The sequence below is a fragment of the Podarcis tiliguerta genome (assembly GCF_965153285.1).
Source record: "Podarcis tiliguerta genome assembly, chromosome: 3".
Classification (NCBI taxonomy): Eukaryota; Metazoa; Chordata; class Lepidosauria; order Squamata; family Lacertidae; genus Podarcis; species Podarcis tiliguerta.
Genome location: NC_139536.1, coordinates 62,419,193 through 62,437,989, shown reverse-complemented (window position 1 = coordinate 62,437,989; position 18,797 = coordinate 62,419,193). Strand labels below are relative to the sequence as shown.

Here is an 18,797-nt window from a genome sequence, read left to right as displayed (position 1 = left end):
CCCTCGGTCCCCTCTGGGTCCGTTGCCTGCCAAGGGCCCCTCAGCCACCTCTCCTCTCCTCGATTGTCCCACCAAAACGAGCGGTCTGAGGCAAACCCCGAGGGCGAGCCCTCCGGTGAACGTGTGTCTAATGGTGGTTCTTCGTCCGAGGTGAATCCCTGGAACGTGCTGGTAGAAAGCGTGGGTGTGAAAAGCCAGTCGTCGAAATACTCGGCTGGCATGGGCCTGTGTGGGAACAAGGCATGAAACTCCTCTTTGAGGAGAGGCTCGTCCAGGGCATAGTCCGGCACCCAACTGTTGGCGCTGGCCGGGGTACCTTCCCTTGCGAGAAAATATTCTACTCCCTCTTCCCCCCATCTCGAGTCCAAAATCTCTGTGACCTGGTTGATGGGTTCCCTTCTTGGCGACTCCCTCCTTGGGGGGATCTCCTTATACTGGTCTGGTGCCGTGCCCTGCGCCTGAAATCGGTGAGGTGCTTTGTAGGGCGTGAGCACCGACCTATGGAATACTGGGTGCATTCTGGATCCTTCCGGAAGTGTCAACCGGAAGGCCACCGGATTGATCTGTGCCTCAACTAGGTAAGGTCCTAGCTGCTTATGTCCGAGTTTCTTCTTAGCTAAGGATCTGGTCGGCACTGCGTGGGCCGCTAACCACACCCAGTCTCCCACCTGTATGTCTTCACCAACCCTCCTGTGCTTGTCAGCCTGCAGTTTGTATGCGTGCTTTGCCAGCTCTAACTGCCTCCTAAGCTGCTCGTGGACTTCCTGCAATTCCGCCGCCAAGACTTCCGCTGCCTGTGGCTCCCCCTCCCCCAGTCTCTCTAACCCCGGGAAGGTTCTGGGATGCCTCCCGTTGTTGGCGAAGAACGGCGTCACCCCTGTGGACACATGCTTCGTGTTGTTGTAAGCGAACTCAGCGAGCGGCAGGTAGTCCACCCATGTCGTCGGCTGTTGATTTGCGTAGCATCTCAGGTACTGCTGCATGACGGCGTTGACGCGTTCCGCTTGTCCATTGGTCTGCGGGTGTCTCGCCGACGCTAGGTTGATCTTGACGTTCAGGAAACCCATCAGCTTCTGCCAGAAGCTCGAAATGAACTGGCGCCCCCTGTCGGACAAGATAGACCGTGGCAGTCCATGCACTCTGAAGACGTGGTCTATGAACAGTTTGGCGGTCTGTTCTGCCGTGGCGACCTTCGCGCACGGAATGAAGTGGGCCATTTTAGTGAACATGTCCACCACCACTAGCACTGCCGTTTTACCCCTTGAGCTGGGTAAATCCGTGACAAAGTCCAGGGCCACCCTCTCCCACGGTTCGCTCGGAGTCTGCAGCGGTTCGAGCAGTCCCGCCGGAGGTTTGTGGACTGACTTGGCCCTTTGGCAGGTGTCGCACCTCGAGACGTACTCCGCGACTTCCCCCCGCATCTTGGGCCACCAAAAATCTCTGGCAACGAGTTCTGCCGTCTTCTCCTTGCCAAAGTGCCCGGCGGTGGGTGCGTCGTGTAACTGCTGCAGTACTTTCGCCCGGAGGTCGTCTCCCGGTACGTAGAGGGCCCCTCTGCGGATGAGCAATCCGTCTCGTACTTGGAACTCGTCGTCCTTCACCGTGCCCTTGTGCACCTCCTCCATCTTGGCTTGTGCAAAGGGGTCCCTCTGCAGTGCTCGACGGACCGCCTCCAAGTCCACGGTTGCTGCAGCGCACGCCCACGCTTTCGGAGCGAAAATGTGCTTGGCCTCTGCTGGTGCCGCCTCTTCGAGGTATTGCGGCTTCCTGGACAGTGCATCCGCCATGATGTTGTTGTCGCCTGGGATGTATTCTATCCTGAAGTCGAAATCCGCGAAAAATTCCGCCCATCTGATGTGCCGCTGGTTTAGGAATCTTGCCGTGCGCCAGTACTCCAGGTTCTTATGATCCGTGCGGACCTGCACGGTGTGCTTGGCCCCGACGAGGAAGTGTCGCCACGCCTTGAATGCTGCATGAATGGCCAGCAACTCCCTGTCCCAGATGGTGTAGTTTTGCTCCGACTTGCTGAGCTTCCTAGAGTAGAAGGCACACGGTCTCCAGTCCCCATGCGGGTCCTCCTGCAACAGTACGGCGCCCACGGCTCTGTCTGAGGCGTCTGTTTCAACCCTCATCGGTTTGCTGGGATTCACATGCAGTAGCTGCCCTTCGGACGAGAAGAGACGCTTAAGGTTCTGAAAGGACTGCTCCGCTTGCTCCGTCCAGATGAACTTCTTCTTCTTAGAGCTGAGCGTGTCAGTAATGGCCGCCGTCTGCATCGCGAACCCCTTGATGAACTTGCGGTAAAAGTTGGCGAACCCCACAAACCGCTGGACCTCCTTCCGATTGCGCGGGCTCTTCCAGTCCAACACTGCGCGAACCTTGGCGCTGTCCATGGCAAGCCCCTTGTCCGACAGCTTGTAGCCCAGGAAATCCACCTCCGTCCTGTCGAACTGGCACTTCTCCAGCTTGGCATACAGCCGATGCTCCTGCAGTCTCTGCAGAACTTCCTTGACGTCACCTTCGTGGGCCTCCTCAGATTCTGAGAATATCAGGATGTCGTCCAAGAAGCAGACGCATGTCTTGTAGAGGAGACCCGCCAGGACGTGATGCATGAAAGCTTGAAAACAGTGGGCGCCATTTTGTAAACCGAAGGGCATAACTCTGTATTCATATGTGCCCAGGGGCGTGAACATGGCAGTCTTCCACTCGTCTCCTTCCCGTATGCGAATCAGGTTGTACGCCCCTCGCAGATCCAACTTTGTAAAAACGCGTCCTTTCCTCGCCGTCGCCAGCAGGTCATCTATCTTGGGCATGGGAAAGGCCGCGGGCTTGGTTCTGGAATTTAAAATTCTGAAGTCTACCACAAGTCTTTTTTGGGGCGTGTCCCTCTTCTTCACAAAGAATACAGGACTGCCCCCCGCTGCCTTCGACTCCCGGATGAAACCGCGCTTCAAGTTGAGGTCTATGAACTCCTTGAGCTCCTGCAGCTCATCCTCAGACATGGAATACAGTTTCCCGGCTGGCAGCGTCGCTCCTGGCAGGAGGTCAATCTTGCAGTCATAGGGCCTGTGGGGGGGCAGCTTGTCCGCTTCCTTCTCGCAGAAAACCTCCAAAAACGCTGCATACTTGCGAGGCACTGCTTGCAGCGTGCCTAATTGTAGCTGCGGGTCGTCCCCTCCGTCTTCCGGGCTAGGAAGGATGCAATGTTCCGCGCAATAGGAGGAGCCGAAGGTCAGTTGGCGTTGGTACCACGCCAATGCTGGGCTGTGCCTGTGCAGCCAACTCATGCCGAGGACTACAGGCGTGTCCGACAGGTGTGTGACATTAAAGCTGATGACTTCTCGGTGATTTCCAATCCGCATCACCATTGGTTGCGTTTGTTGCACCACCTGCCCCCCTAACAAGTCTCTGCCATCCACCGTGACAACGTTCAGGGGCAGCGTGGCTGGTAGCAGTGGTATATTGTGCTGCTGAATGAATTCCAGTCCTATAAAGTCAGCGTTGCTGCCGGAGTCAATGGTGATCGGCACCTCCAGAGTGCGTCCATTGGGCAGTTGGAGAGACGCTGTAAGCTGCACCACTGGTTTGGGTGGGAGGGGGTCTGTGGGTTGCAAAAGTGCTGGGGATTGTTTCATTGACTTGTCTGACTGGACCCCAGTGCCTCTTCCTCCAGCCAGACTCCGTCGTTTAACTGTTGCTGCGTTTTCAATTGAGCTGCTTCAGCGACTGTTGCGGAGGCTGCAGTGTGCTTGTGGAGCCTCTGGGGACACTCTTTCGCCATGTGTTGAGCACTGTCGCAGATGTAGCACTTCCTGTTCCCTCTAGGAGGCTTCGTTTTGGCTGCTCCCGGTGTTAGGGCTCTGTTAGCTGACTGAGCCCTGGCACCTCCTATCTCCATCGGCTCTTCTCCCCCTCCCTGCGAGGGTGTGGAGTGCGCACGCGCTGCTTCTCTGGGAAAGAAGGGAGGTGCTCTGGCTGGTGCCCTTCCCCAACGCCCTTCTTCCCTGTTGCAAGGACGTTCTTCCAGATGCACCCCGATCTCCAGAGCCCTCTGGACTACCTGCTGGGTGCTCCTTGGTCTCTCCCCTCTTCCAATCTCCGCTTTTACATCTGCATTCAACCCCTCCCAAAAGAGGTCTCTGACTGGCGCAGAATCTTTTTCCCACCCCAGGGCATGAACCAGTCCGAAAAATCGAGTATGGTACTGCCGCACGCTGGCTTTGCCTTGTTTAAGTCCATGTATGTCCCTCCTGGCAATATCGACGTCTACCTTTGATAAAAAGCATGAGTCCATTGCTTTAATAAAAGCCTTCGCATCTTGGAGCGCTGGATCATTGTCCCTCCATAGATTCCGCAGCCACGTTTTGGCTTCCCCATGCAAATGGGACAAGATAAACCCCACTCTCTCTCTCTCATCTCTAAAGTCTTTGTCAAGGAGATCCAGCGCAAACAGCAGGTCTGCTCTGAAGTTGGGGTACTGCTGCAAACTCCCGTCGAAATGCGATACAAGGCTTCCTCCCCTTCTCCCCAAACCTATGCCTTCTGCCTTGGCTCCCGTTTGCCCCTCTTTGGAAAGCACGTCCAACCTGGCCTGGAGATCCCGGCAGGAGGTAACCATCTCCTCCTCTCTCTTCCTGGATGCAATTACCTCAGTGCTGAGTTGTGTCACCGCTTCTTGCAGGGCTTTTATCTTCTCTTCCGTCGTCATCTTGCCTGAGTTTTGTGAGCTCTGTAAGCACCCCTCCTCTGTCCTCGCTGCGCCGACTCACGTGGCGAGGTTCTTGGTGCCAAAACTTTAAAATTGGAGACAGAGCTTACTGTCAGGGCTGGCTCCGGGTCCCAGCTCACCAAGGACCAACGCTAGCCGATAGTACAGTATCAAAGTCTTTATTGAAGAATAGTCTCCATTTACAAGTCTCAGCGTCCCAGCCCTACGTCTGGACTTTAGACCGGCGAAGCTCTGTCTGGATCTCCACCCCCCGTGCACCAGTTCAAGACTCTAATCTTACTCCACCTCTTCCTTCTTTCTCTCTTCCTCTGGGTCTTACTACCCCCCGGGGTCTCATTCCTCCTGGACTCTTCCGACGCGGAGCTAGACCCCTCTGACTCCTCCCCCTCTCTTCGGCGGGCTTTAGGACCTGGCTCCTTACCCGGGCTGCCCACCTTGCCGCCCTCCTGTACATTTGAACTTGGCGCGCGCGCGCGTTTTACTTTCCGGATGACCGTTTCCTCGCTCCCTGACGAGGGTGTGGCCACTCCTGCCTCACGTTCTCCCTCTGCCTGCGCGCTCCCTGATCCCGATGCCTTAGACTCCTCCCCCCTACTGCACTCTGGGGGGGACGCTGGTCCGGATTTCCAGCTGCTACTCTCTGAGTCCCCTTCTTCCCGAGGTGTCCCCCTGGGCACTCCCCTTGCCCTGACCATGGGGGCCCCTTTCTGTGAATCCTCCGAGTCACTGGAGAGACTCAGAGATCTTGGACTACTGTCGCCGCTGACATTTCCTTCCGACTCCTCCCCCTCGCTCTCTGTTTCTTCCCTCTCCAGTGACTCTGCTCCTGAACCCCTGACAGTATGTAACCCGAGGTACCACTGTACTGCAATTCATTAATGATGCTGACATTAAATATGAACCTGCTGTTGACCACAATTTTCAAGAACTAAAACATTACTTGTTGCAGGGATACACTGCATTGTGAACTGCCGCAAAGATGATGATACTGATAGCAGACATTTTTTCTCCTCCAGTTGGGTCACCGTTGAAGTTGAAAGTTATTGCTAAAGAAATTAGCAATGTGAATAGGTCTACCAGAAAACTTCCTTACATTGCCTTAAGGCAGTTAGACCCTAATCTTGCTAATGAGTCTATTGTAACCCATTCCACCCTTTGTGGTTTGGCCAATGGGAACACAGTGTTAATTGGTCATTTTAGCAGATGTTTCATATTTTCACTTAACCTAAATAACTCAGGAATTATTTGAATAGCTTCTCCCTGAACAATCAGAAATGTAAAAATGTTGTACACCAGTTGACTGTGAAAGACAAATGACAGATCTCCCCCCATTAATGTCCAGCTCCATATTCTAACTATGTGGTGTTTCTTTGTCAAAAGCATTACGTGCCCAGTGAATTGAGGCATAGTGTTAACCTGTTAGAATCTCAAGCCTATATATTGTAACAGAGTTGGCTACATATTTTGCTATGAAGCTTTTAATAACTTTCTGGTCAGTGTTCTTAATATATTTGCTATTTTTTTAAAATAAAAACCAAATGTTAAACTACGCGAGTATCATAAATGTGTCTTTGGCGTTCATTAGTTCTGCTGTTAAAATGAAAAGGGAAGGACAAACTAATCATTCTTTGGTGTGAGTCCTTTTCCTCCCCTACATAACAATTAGCAGTGTCGGTGCTTCTTACTGTTTTACAAAGGAGCAAAATCTTTTCCTAAAGATATTTCTCATTAACAAGAACGACAGAACTATATATTCAAAACAACAGAGGGCCCAAAATTAATTACTGAGTGCATCCCAACTGCAGTCAAATAGAATTAATTACTTGTGTGAGCCTTGAGCACTTAACCAAGATTTTTGACAATACTGCATTTAGATTGCATCCCTGGATAGCAAAATCCCACATTGACTATGGCACTGCACAGGATTTCTGCATCATTCATGCGTGTCTTGGGGAGCTGTTCATTCAGTTGTTTAATGTGCACCCAACACTAGAAAAATCTGTCTAGCTCTGAAGAAGAAGAAGAGGAGTTTGGAATTGATATCCCGCTTTATCACTACCCAAAGGAGTCTCAAAGCGGCTAACATTCTCCTTTCCCTTCCTCTCCCACAACAAACACTCTGTGAGGTGAGTGGGGCTGAGAGACTTCAGAGAAGTGTGACTGGCCCAAGGTCACCCAGCAGCTGCATGTGGAGGAGCAGGGAATCGAACCTGGTTCACCAGATTACGAGTCCACCACTCTGAACCACTACACCACACTGGATCTGGAAGACTCCTTTGTGTTTCATACAGAGTTTATTTATGTGTAAAGTATTTCGATACTGCTATATAATAAAGAAGGCCTAATACAGGTAGCATCTAGAAGAGGAACCCTGAGACATGGGATTTTGTGTCGCTGGTGACACGCCATCAAAACTTAGTACTACATAACACTGATGAATATGACCAAAGTGAGTTTTTGTCTTTTTTACCCAGATTACTTTGAGCTCCAGTCTTGCTGAGTTTTTGAAATACAACTAGTAAGACTATCACAGACAAAAAAGTGGTTATCCACAGGGAAAATGTCAGCATACAAAAATCAGAATAATAAACAGCATTTCCTTAAAAGAAACCCTTTAAAAAGATCCACAGCATTCCCCAAGATTCCCATTAAAAAGCCTTCCCCTTTCCCAGATGCACAACTAAATGGATGCAAGCCAAGGTTTACATTTAGTATCAGTCAAAGAAGCATAAAGAAGTATTTGCATCTAGAAAAGGACTTCCTTGAACGATCCATATCTTTGCCAAGAGCATTCCAGGAACTGAAGCTAAATACCATGAAAGATATGTAGCTCCAGATCTTCTAATGTAAGAATTTGTCTGTTTTGCATTATTCACCCTCTACTGAGTAAGAGTTATGTTGGGTCTGATAGTACTGGATATGGAATGAAGCCAGCCAAATGTTGCATTTTATGTGCGCGAACAATTTCCTGCATTTTGCTAACAACAATTTTGTTACCCTAAGGGCAGTCAGGGCTGGTTCCTGTGGCATCGACACTGGTCGGGTGGAATGCTAGGAGTCCAAAGAGTAGGCGGAGCCCAAGCCAGTGATGGGCAGATCTAATTCTAGCCCCCCCCCATCTTCCTCTCTGCTGAGTTCTACAAGGTCAACACTGAGGCTAAGTAACAGTCATACGAGAAATATGTAAAATAACCAAGCAAGTATTAGAAATCACCCCAGAAATGGCCCTACTAAACATCTTCCAAGACAACAATGCCCACTTACACCACAAAGAACTCATAACCCACCTACTCTCAGCAGCCAGAAACATCATAACCAGACACTGGAGAGACCTGGCAGGAGTAAGCATGGACCAATGGTACCAAATAGTATGGGAAACAGCCTTACTAGAAAAATTAAGCAATAAACTAAAACTGACACAGGGACAAATAGAAGAAGACGCCTTCACCCCAGTATGGCTCCCCTTTATCACATATAAAGCCCAACAAGACAACGACAGAAATCCACCAACAGCATAGAAATCAGTACGGCTAACCTGATCCAAAACACCCACCCACCCCACTCACACATGAAAACAAAGACCACCACATTGTGGGAGGGGGACAGATTTTTGCCAAATCCCCTTTCCCAAGTCTCCAGAACAAGGACTTTTGTGTGGAGAAGGAATCAGCGAATTTGTCTTACAAATGAACAGCCACACCCTAGGCCAACCCCAACCTCTCTCACCACCAAAGGAACACAAGTGAACAGCAGAGAACCCACACAAGCAAAAACCCGATGTATTAGTTCATAGAATTAAATTGACAGTCTTATGAAAAGAATCCAGTTGTATCTGTAAGGCTAATGAAGAAGATTTTAAAGGCCATAAGCTTTTCTGGGGAATTATTTACCTATGTTATTGATGGCAAGAACAGAACTGGAGCATGCAAGTCAAAGTTGCTGTTTGTTTGTTTGTTTGTTTGTTTTATCTAAACATCTCAGGGTGGTTCACAACACAGTTATCTCTGCTAACTATACTATGAACTCACCTACACAAGCCCATTCTTAAAGCTGTAGTTTGATTCCATTAATCAGAAAAAGAATAATGCTACTCGTCTGTTACTTTGATCAGTATTTTACCTATTCTTTCATTTGCCTTTGCCTGAAGAAGGGTACAAGTTCACACTTCCAACATTTTGAAAATTTGCCGGTGTCTTACTCACTAAGCATATTTTATGTGCTCTGGGTCCTATATACTTACAAAGACTTTGGCCTTGGGCAAGCTTATTTCCACTATTTTTAACAGAATGCAATTTCAGGTATTAAATTGACACATTTCTAACCATTCAACATGACAATGGTACATATCTCTGTCTTGGATTTTCAGTTGCCCTTCTGCAAAAGGAAGAGCTCCTTGCATTTGTGGAAAGGTCTCTGATCCAGCAGTGGTTCCCACTGGGAGAAATTGTGGGAGGGGGAGAGATTTTTGCAAAATCCCCCTTCCCAAGTCTCCAGAACAAGGACTTTTGTGTGGAGAAGGAATCAGCGAGTTTGTCTTACAGATGCAACTGGATTCTGAATAAGAATTTTAATTTAATGAGCTGAACAAATAATATGAACCAGTACTTTGGGATCTTGCTTCTGCTAACGGGTGCATCCTGTGAGTGGAGTTTCATTCAAGGGATCTCAGGATCCATTTTGCAGACATTTATTTTAGAAGCCATTGTCCTTTTCTGAAACTAAAGCTGATCCATTTAGCTCTGCACTTTGCTACTGATCCAAACCATAATTATGTCCACCAGCCACAAAGGCTGCTGTCTATTTTTCCTTTAGTTAATCAACTTAAGATAAGAATTCTTCCATCCCTAACAGTCTAACACTTTATAATTAATACTGTGCTTTAATCAATTGTGTCTTTGCCTAAAGTTCTACAGGTTACCTGTTAAATGTGTGCCCTTTAATCAGTTTTAAATGAGTTGCTTTTTAAATTTCATTGCATAGTCTATTAATTCTTCTAATACAAGAAATGATGATAGAGGCAACTGATTTACATAACATTAATTATGCTGCGTCTTTGACAGAACCTTCCTAATTAATTCCCCCCTTAAAAGTTATAATCTTTAGACTCTCTCTCCAATAGATAGCCTTTCTAAATTTCTATTCATTTTCTTACATGCAGCAAAGTAAAGCATGGGAATATAGGCTGTAAAATCTTAAAATGTGCCTTTTAGAATGAATTCACTGATGTCCACCTCAAAGTCACTGAACACATGGAGGAAAAGTAGAAGCTCCCACTGAGTCTACTTGATGGTTCCACCCACACTGACCTGTATGAATTCAGTAGAAGGTCAAAATGGGGAGCCTACATGTCAACTGAGTGGTTCAAAATTGGAAAAGGAGTACGATAAGGCTGTATATTGCCTCACTGCTTATTTAACTTATATGCAGAATTCATCATGTGAAAAGCTGGACTGGATGAATCCCAAGCCAGAATTAAGATCGCCGGAAGAAATATCAACAGCCTCAGATATGCAGATGACACAATTTTGATGGCAGAAACTGAGGAGGAATTAAAGAACCTCTTAATGAGGGTGAAAGAGGAAAGCGCAAAATATGGTCTGAAGCTCAACATCAAAAAATCTAAAATCATGGCCATTGGTCCCATCACCTCTTGGCAAATAGGAGAAGAAATGGAGGCAGTGCGAGATTTTACTTTCTTGGGTTCCATGATCACTGCAGATGGTGACAACAGTCACGAAATTAAAAGACCCCTGCTTCTTGAGAGAAAAGCAATGACAAACCTAGACAGCATCATAAAAAGCAGAGACATTACCTTGCCAATAAAGGTCTGTATAATTAAAGCTATGGTTTTCCCAGTAGTGATGTATGGAAGTGAGAGCTGGACCGTAAAGAAGGCTGATTGCCGGAGAATTGATACTTTTGAATTATGGCGCTGGAGGAGACTCTTGAGAGTCCCATGGACTGCAAGAAGATCAAACACATCCATTCTTAAGGAAATCAGCCCTGAGTGCTCACTGGAAGGACAGATCCTGAAGCTGAGGCTCCAATACTTTGGCCACCTCATGAGAAGAGAAGACTCCCTGGAAAAGACCCTGATGTTGGGAAAGATGGAGGGCACAAGAAGAAGGGACGACAGAGGATGAGATGGTTGGACAGTGTTCTCGAAGCTACAAACATGAGTCTGCCCAAACTGCGGGAGACAGTGGAAGACAGGAGTGCCTGGTGTGCTCTGGTCCATGGGGTCGCGAAGAGTCGGGCATGACTAAACAACTAAACAGCAAAAACAACAACACACACGTGCACCTGTAAATGCATAGGCTCCTCCTCCTCCACATGACAACATGGAGGAGCATGTATGCATTCAGCTATAGATTTGTAGGCTCAGACTTTGTACTGGGCATGTGGTGAGTACAACAGTGTGGTCTGTAAGCGCAATGGGCACAGCCACACTTCCCCTACCAATGCATCCAGTGAATGTCTGGAGGCTGGAGGGCTCTCTAACAGAATAAGGCTAATTCCCTCGATTCTTACACTTCATTCTCCTTTCCCTTTTCCCCCCCTGTTGCCCTTCTCTGCCAATACAATAACATTTTGCATTGTTTTTAGCCATCTTCTGCACGGTGAGCAGATGGTACGTTTGCACAGTATTTGAAAACATGGATATCACTTTTCTGAATTACAGTTGGGTCAAAAATCTGTTACTCAAAGGCAAGGAATTTCAAGCATGCTTCAGAAATAATAATGTTCATAATGTATTTGGGGGCTTCTTCGGGTAGATTATATTGCCCATGTCACAAGCTTTTTAAAGGATTTCAATCACCAGTGTGGAGTGCTTTTTGGATATAGGTTGACCCTGCTAGTCGGATATAATGAAACAATACCTGTTCCTGCTGAGTCTTCATTATCATTTTAATAGAGAGATCACACTGATATGCTGTGAGAGAATTATATCCTTACCAATCATGTAGCTTCTCCATCAGAATACGAAAGGGTCTTAGATACGGAGCTCCAGTGATGAATGCGTAGATGCTGATATGAAATTGGGGGGGGGGGGGTGAGGTAAAGAAGCATATTGTTCCAAAGGAGATTATCATGGATCAAAAGGTACAAATGAAACTGCTCACATTCAGCCTCTGTTGAAAGGAAGGGACTTTGTCTGGAAGCAGAGCCTGGTGAATTGCTAAAGAAGGACACATTTCCTAGTTTCAGAAAATAAAGATCTGCAAGTTGAGTGTTAATTTGAAGTAGTCAATGGACAGTAATGTAGATTCAAATTAGTATAACTAAAGGAGAGACTATAAATTGGGATGGGGAATGTGTGGCCCTCCTTGTGATGTTGGACTATAACTTTAAAAAAAAAACAACACATAATTTTTATTAACAAACCAATCAAGTCACATTAGTTCCAAATTACAAAACTGAATTTTAAATTTTTGTTGGGGGTACGAGCTCAGAAAGGGATCCAATCATCTCTATTGCTGCTGCCTTGATGTTCACAGTTCTGTCCAAATAATGTTCACAGTTCTGTCCATTCCTCTCTTTGTTGTTTTCCTCATCTCTTCTTGTTGTTATCGTATATTTTTCCTTTCATTGTCACCTCTGATAGTCTCCACAAGCGAGTTGAAAACAAGCATTATTATAGTCCTGTGTGGATTTTTCCATTCATCCAGGAGTCATATTCAGACAGCAGACGCATTTCACCACTTCCATAGAAAACAATCTTAACGTCTGCTCATTAATCTTCGCAGGCCTGTCACTCCCTTCTCGATCTTCTCAGGGGGTTCTGCCAGATCAAACACAGAGTCCAATATAATAACAAAGCCATGGCTTCCTCCCCCTCTTGATCGTCAATCCTGCAACAAAGCCTGCCTGTCATGGCGAATCTCTTTTTATAACTGCGTCATTCCAAAAGCCTTTGATTCCTTTCCAGATCTCCACAAGCCAAACCCTTGGTTAGTAATTCATTTCCACACAGTTTCTTAATCATCCCGCTTATAATCAATTATTGCAACGGTTCTTCTTGGGGGGGATTGTTAGGTAACCACATAGAGAAAAAAAGAAAAGCCCCCCCCCTTTCCGTCCCGTTCCGACATACCGACTTCTTCTTGATATATTTTCCTGTTGAATCCAGCCCGTCGCGCAACTTCACGGAGGCCACTTCAATTAGCAGTCTAAACTCCCGTTTAAACTCGAAGCATGTGCATTTGCTGCTCTCTAATTGTTTATTTTAAGCTCCTGCAACCAGGTTGTGTGATCAGAGACGGCGTCGGGAGAGCCAGAAACCCACACGAGTGCTGTGCGCCTAGTGCCGTCACCCCCTTCTTCTTTCGAACTCGGGGGTGATTTATCGGCAACCGCAGGCGAAGGCAGTGTTTCCCCCATTCCCTGGGGAAACAAGGGAGGCTACATATTCCCATATTAGCCTCTTAATTACCTCGTGTGAGCCAGAGAGATGGTATTGTCGGCCATCTTCCAATGCGCCCCTAGCGCCCCCCCCCCCCCGTTGGACTATAACTTTTATCACCCCTGACCTTTAGCCATGCTGGTTGAGACTGGTGGAGTCCAACAACACATTCCCCATTCCAGCTATATGCCGACATTACTACATTGTAAATTCACATTGGTTGGAGAAAAGAAAATGCATTTAAGTTATAGGTTAGTTATGTAACCCAGTCAGGAAAATGAAACCCACTGGGCCCATCACCCCCTGGCAAATAGAAGGGGAAGAAATGGACGCAGTGAGAGATTTTACTTTCTTGGGCTCCGTGATCACGGCAGATGGTGACAGCAGTCACGAAATTAAAAGACGCTTGGGATGACAAACCTAGACAGCATCTTAAAAAGCAGAGACATCACCTTGCCAACAAAGGTCCGTATAGTTAAAGCTATGGTTTTCCCAGTAGTGATGTATGGAAGTGAGAGCTGGACCATAAAGAAGGCTGATGGCCGAAGAATTGATGCTTTTGAATTATGGTGCTGGAGGAGACTCTTGAGAGTCCCATGGACTGCAAGAAGATCAAACCTATCCATTCTGAAGGAAATGGCCCTGAGTGCTTACTGGAAGGACAGATCCTGAAGCTGAGGCTCCGATACTTTGGCCACCTCATGAGAAGAGAAGACTCCCTGGAAAAATCCCTGATGCTGGGAAAGACTGAGGGCACAAGGGGAACAACAACAAGCCCTTTGAAGGAATTTGCAAGCATGTTTAATTGACACACAAAGGGGTGAGCACGCTAGCTCTGAAAAATTAGGGTTCTAAAATGCATAGGGAGTTCTTCCTAAGTATAGAAGGCTCCTCACTTTAAGAGGTTGTCTTCCACAGGTTGGAAGGTAACCCAACCAACAATAGAGTGTGGTCTGGTCCCTGCAGCCACACCCTGGCTTGTTAAGTAAATGTATTTTCATATTCCTGTGTAAGTCTTCTACACTAGGTCTTCTACACCTTTAGCCTCTCAGATGTTGCTGAACTACAAGTCCCATCACCCTTGACCATTGGTCATGCTTGCTTGGGCTGATAGGGCTTGGCAACATCTGGAGGCCTGCACATTGCCCACTCCTGTTCTACACCATATTTCCACCTTCCTGTCTTAATTGTGCCAAATGCCAGCATAACAGCTACCCTCTTTTGTCCTGGAAATTCTACATGAGTTCTCTAAGGGCACTGCAAAACTTGCTAAAAATAACAGGCTGCTGAGCCACAATGAATCTGTTTCTTGTTACACATTTTCAATGAACGGTTTGGGTTTATATGTAAAAAGAGGTGGGCAATCTATAGCAGGAGTGGGGGATTTGTGGTTCTCAGGATGTTGCTGAGCTCCAAATCCTTTCAACCCTGACTGTTGACCATGCTGCTGGGAGTTGAAGTCCAACAACATCGGAGGGAGGGGCACAGGTTCCCCACTCTTGGTCTACAAGATCCAGTAAAAGCTGAGGAAACATTGTAAGCAGAGGAAGAAAAGATGCCCAGTCACTGGGGCTCCTTCATACCACTCATTACTTCTACAGTGGTACCTCGGGTTACAGACGCTTCAGGTTACAGACACTTCAGGTTACAGACTCCACTAACCCAGAAATAGTACCTCAGGTTAAGAACTTTGCTTCCAGATGAGAACAGAAATTGTGCTCCTGCAGCGCGGCGGCAGCAGGAGGCCCCATTAGCTAAAGTGGTGCCTCAGGTTAAGAATAGTTTCAGGTTAAGAACAGACCTCCGGAATGAATTAAGTTCTTAAACAGAGGTACCACTGTATTTTTGCCAGTGTGTTGGACCACAACTGAGCTCTTGTACAATGTACAGCATCCAAGACTGTTTTATCCTTCCCTTTATCCTGTGCTAAGATCATGTTAATGAGATACAGAATTATTCAGCCTCAGCATTTCCAATCCTAACAACTCAGGACACACACCAGGAAATCAGCTGGGTAGTTCAAATAAATGAATAATTATTCCCTCACTGAATGCATAAAAAGCAGAAAACCTTTTACTCCAGATCCAGGTTTATTGGCATCCTTTTGCTTTATTTCCCCCTGTGTGCAAAACCCATCTGTTGCTGAATAACCTTTTCTCCCTTCACCAAGATAAAGATCAAGTTCCTTCCTTGAGAACAAAATTTTCACAAGGTTTATTCATTTTCTTGCAAGTCCCTTATTAATCAGCAAACCAGAAGATAACTTTGTGTGATCATCATCACACTGTTGATACTTGAAATTGTGTCAATATGCTAAGTGCTAAGCTAAATTCTAAGGCAATATGTGAGATCATCATCCTGTTTGTCCAATATGGGGGTTTGGGTCTCTAGAACTAAACCCGTGATATTTTAAAGCAGAAAATACAAAGCGAAACATTGATCAGATAGTGAGTGAAAAACCCCTTGACTTCCCCCAACCCACCAGCATACTGCACATCACAGAAATAGGTCTGTACACTTCTGAACTGGTCTAGAAGTCACATTGTCCAGGAGAAATCAAATTTTGTGGAGACTTGCCCATGTCCTTGTTGTATCGTCACTGCACGAGTTTTTAGTACTTCCATCTATCAGAGAAGCCTTGTCTGCTGCAATAAATCAGGTACTGCTCCAGGAGATTCAGTTGCCTCCACCACCAGCCTGTGAGGAAGAACACAACACTTTGACCTCAAGACACAGTTAAGTTGCCCTACATTTTATGAAAGGCAAAGGGAATTGAGAGGTTGGTTTATTCAGCTGTGCCATCATGTTTAATGCAATATGTAATTCCAGCCAATAAAACTCTTACCCTTAAATAAGCCATAACAATTTCCCAGTGGATACCAGTGTATAAAATATAATGAAGCACTTTGAACAGATCAGTTCAGTTCACTTTAAAACTATCCATGCTGTTGGTGACTGAGTAGAGTGAAGCTGGTATAGGTTGCTGAAGTTTTTCATTAATTCACTTTTGGCTTTTCATGCATTGTAGTGTTTACAGACGCTGCTGTTATTCTAAATTCTCCATTTAATATATTGCATTCTTTTAATTTTGAACAACGGAAAAAACATAAGAATCTTCTGCTGCATTCTACCACCACTGCTTTTGTGACACCACTGGGATTATAGGCTTTGTGACCTCAAGTACACTCAAAAGGTGATCATTTTGCATTTTTTTGCCTGTACACGTCTTAAAGCATTCCACGTAAAATTCCCAAACCTAGTGCTGTGCTTATGCCAGGAGCAAAATGAACAGCAGATTTTGTGCCAGAGAATAATGTACAATAAGCTGTGCACAAGAGTTTGCAAGATGGATATACAAAACTGGAGCTGTGAAAATGCCTTGGTAAAATAATGCTGAAGGACCTCTCTCTGAATTGTGGCCAGAACTGATTATACATGTAACTACGGCACTCATAATCCATAAAACAATATTAACAACATTAACTAACTAGGTTGCCCATCACTGGTGTGAATGCTTGAGGGAATAAGAAACTAAAATCTTGGAGATCAGTATGGGCGACTCAAATAGAGAATATAACAGCCATATGACACAGTATATACCAGATCGTCCTATCCACATGGTTGACAATGAGGTGAGATGCTGCTCTAATGACCTTTACATAAATGAGTGGATGTTTCACTGAATTGCTGACTGGTAGAAAGAATAGCTTCCATTAAGCAGCAGGGATTATTTCTTGCTGTTTTAGGCTGAAAAGAGTTTGTGTAATTAGAACTGTAATTAAATGTGCCAACCCTAATTACCTGCAACCTTTCTTCTGTTTTGAGGGCACCGGGGGAGGGCGATCACTTGTGACACTTTTATCTACCCCTTTAATTACAATTAAAAAGGTTCAGACAGAATATCAGGCCTAGATTTTAAAAACAGTCTCAAACTACAAACCATTGCATAAGTATTTTGGTGCTGGGAGGATACATCTATGTCAACTGACTTGGTAAAATGTTATCTTTGTCCTACAGCTGGAATCACCAGTGTGGCACAAGCACATAGCACACTGCCTTCAGATTCCCTGCTTGATGCCTATCAAGGCACCCTGTCCCTTCCATGGATTGCGAAGAGGTTGCAAGTTCTTTTTATCCTCGCATGAAAGGCAGTACAGAAAACAAACAAAGGCTCAATATCTTTAATTTACTCCGTGAGCCAGAGTCAGAGAACCGTAAGATTAGCTGGTGCCAAAAACCTAGCTATTTGAACTATTATTCCAGCCCTTTTTCCCATCTAAAAATTGGTCATAATAATGATATCCAGAATTCAATACTTTTAGGAAAGTAAGTTTACAATCAGACTTCTTTGTATTCCTTAAAAATATGTACCTGAAAAGAAAAAATCTTAGCAATTTTCTTATATCTTCTCTCTCTCTCTTCCTCCTCTGAAAAGTGTGGGGGAAAGAAAGAAATGTAATTTCATGGTATTCCTCAGGCTAGATAACTTTCTAATATGTTCTAGCTTAAAATATTATTGATTCATCTATAGTTGTGCTGTGTGAATTCCTTGGCTCTCTATTATGACACCGTAACTGTCAATCCAGGGTATACTGCACCATTAAAGTTTAAGTCCTCATTAGAACATCCTAGTGTAGACATTTCACAAAGCTGTTAACACCAATGCACACTAAAGATGAGTGCACTAAAGTCTGACTTCTTCTATCCACAGACATAGAGGAAACACACACGGCCATTGCCTTCAGTTGCCCAAAAGCCCCTGATCTTCCCTGCTCTTTAAATAACTCCTTCCATTCTCTCTTGCTTGGATGTCCCCCCTCAAAACATCTACATGGGATCACTTCCCTCTTCAAGTATTCAACTTCACACAGCGAAGGGAAGACCACCCTCTTGGCTGTGGTCTCAGTGCCTTCCACATGTAGGGATGAGAACCTCTGCAGTGGGAAGCTTTCCTTACTTGTGTGCGCTCCCAACATGATTCAGAAGCTTAGAAGATCGGGGTTCTAAATTGCACAGGGAGCCTACATGAGCTTTTGTTTTTAAATGTAAGTCACTTGGAGACCTCCTTAGGAAGGGACTAATCAAATAAACAAACAAACGACAAGAAGAAGATACTATAAGAGTACGACAAGGGTCCCCATTGCACTAGACGCCTTCCCAACATATGCAAGACAATGAAATTTGTGTGATGGAGGAGACAGGGACAATGAGTTCATCAGTTCAACAGTAGAACAGATTGCTTTGGTGGACTCTTCTTCATTGAGGGCTTTTAAGCAGAGCTTGGATGGTTATCTGCCATGGATGCTTTAGCTGAGATTCCCTCATTGCAGGGGATTGGACTAGATGGCTCTTGGGGTCCCTTCCAACTCAACAATTTAATGATTCTATGATCCCTGCTCTTCTCCCCTCCCTTACACAATGGTCATTGATGGGGGGAAGGAAGGAAAGGTTGGGTGTAATCAGATGGTGGCTTAGTCCACCCTCCCTCCCTTTTTTGTATTTTCCAGGTGTTTGTTTGTTTGTTTTTGCTAGTTTTCTGGTTTGGGGTCTCGCAGAGAAAAACTATTTGGATTTTTCACCATGCCAATTCAGAACTTATTTTCTGGATAAATCTCACTGCAGCTCCTTCTCTTACCACCTTACCTGTAATTCTTGCAGTGGGTG

At 45.9% G+C, this 18,797-nt stretch overlaps 1 protein-coding gene and 1 long non-coding RNA gene across 3 annotated transcripts in view; both read left to right on the top strand.

Moving 5' to 3' along the window:
• LOC310675061 overlaps positions 1-6,278 on the top strand; it is a 65,596-nt gene extending 59,318 nt beyond the window's left edge. Inside the window, exon 2 of the long non-coding RNA XR_014509908.1 lies at positions 5,584-6,278. This is a non-coding gene — a long non-coding RNA (uncharacterized lncRNA). The remainder of the gene's footprint in view (positions 1-5,583) is intronic.
• TMEM200A (transmembrane protein 200A) overlaps positions 1-6,278 on the top strand; it is a 51,641-nt gene extending 45,363 nt beyond the window's left edge. For both annotated transcript variants that reach the window (XM_083435052.1, XM_083435053.1), the window contains one exon: positions 5,571-6,278. The gene's annotated coding sequence lies outside the window, so the exon portion shown is untranslated. The remainder of the gene's footprint in view (positions 1-5,570) is intronic.
• Positions 6,279-18,797: the final 12,519 nt, after the last annotated feature.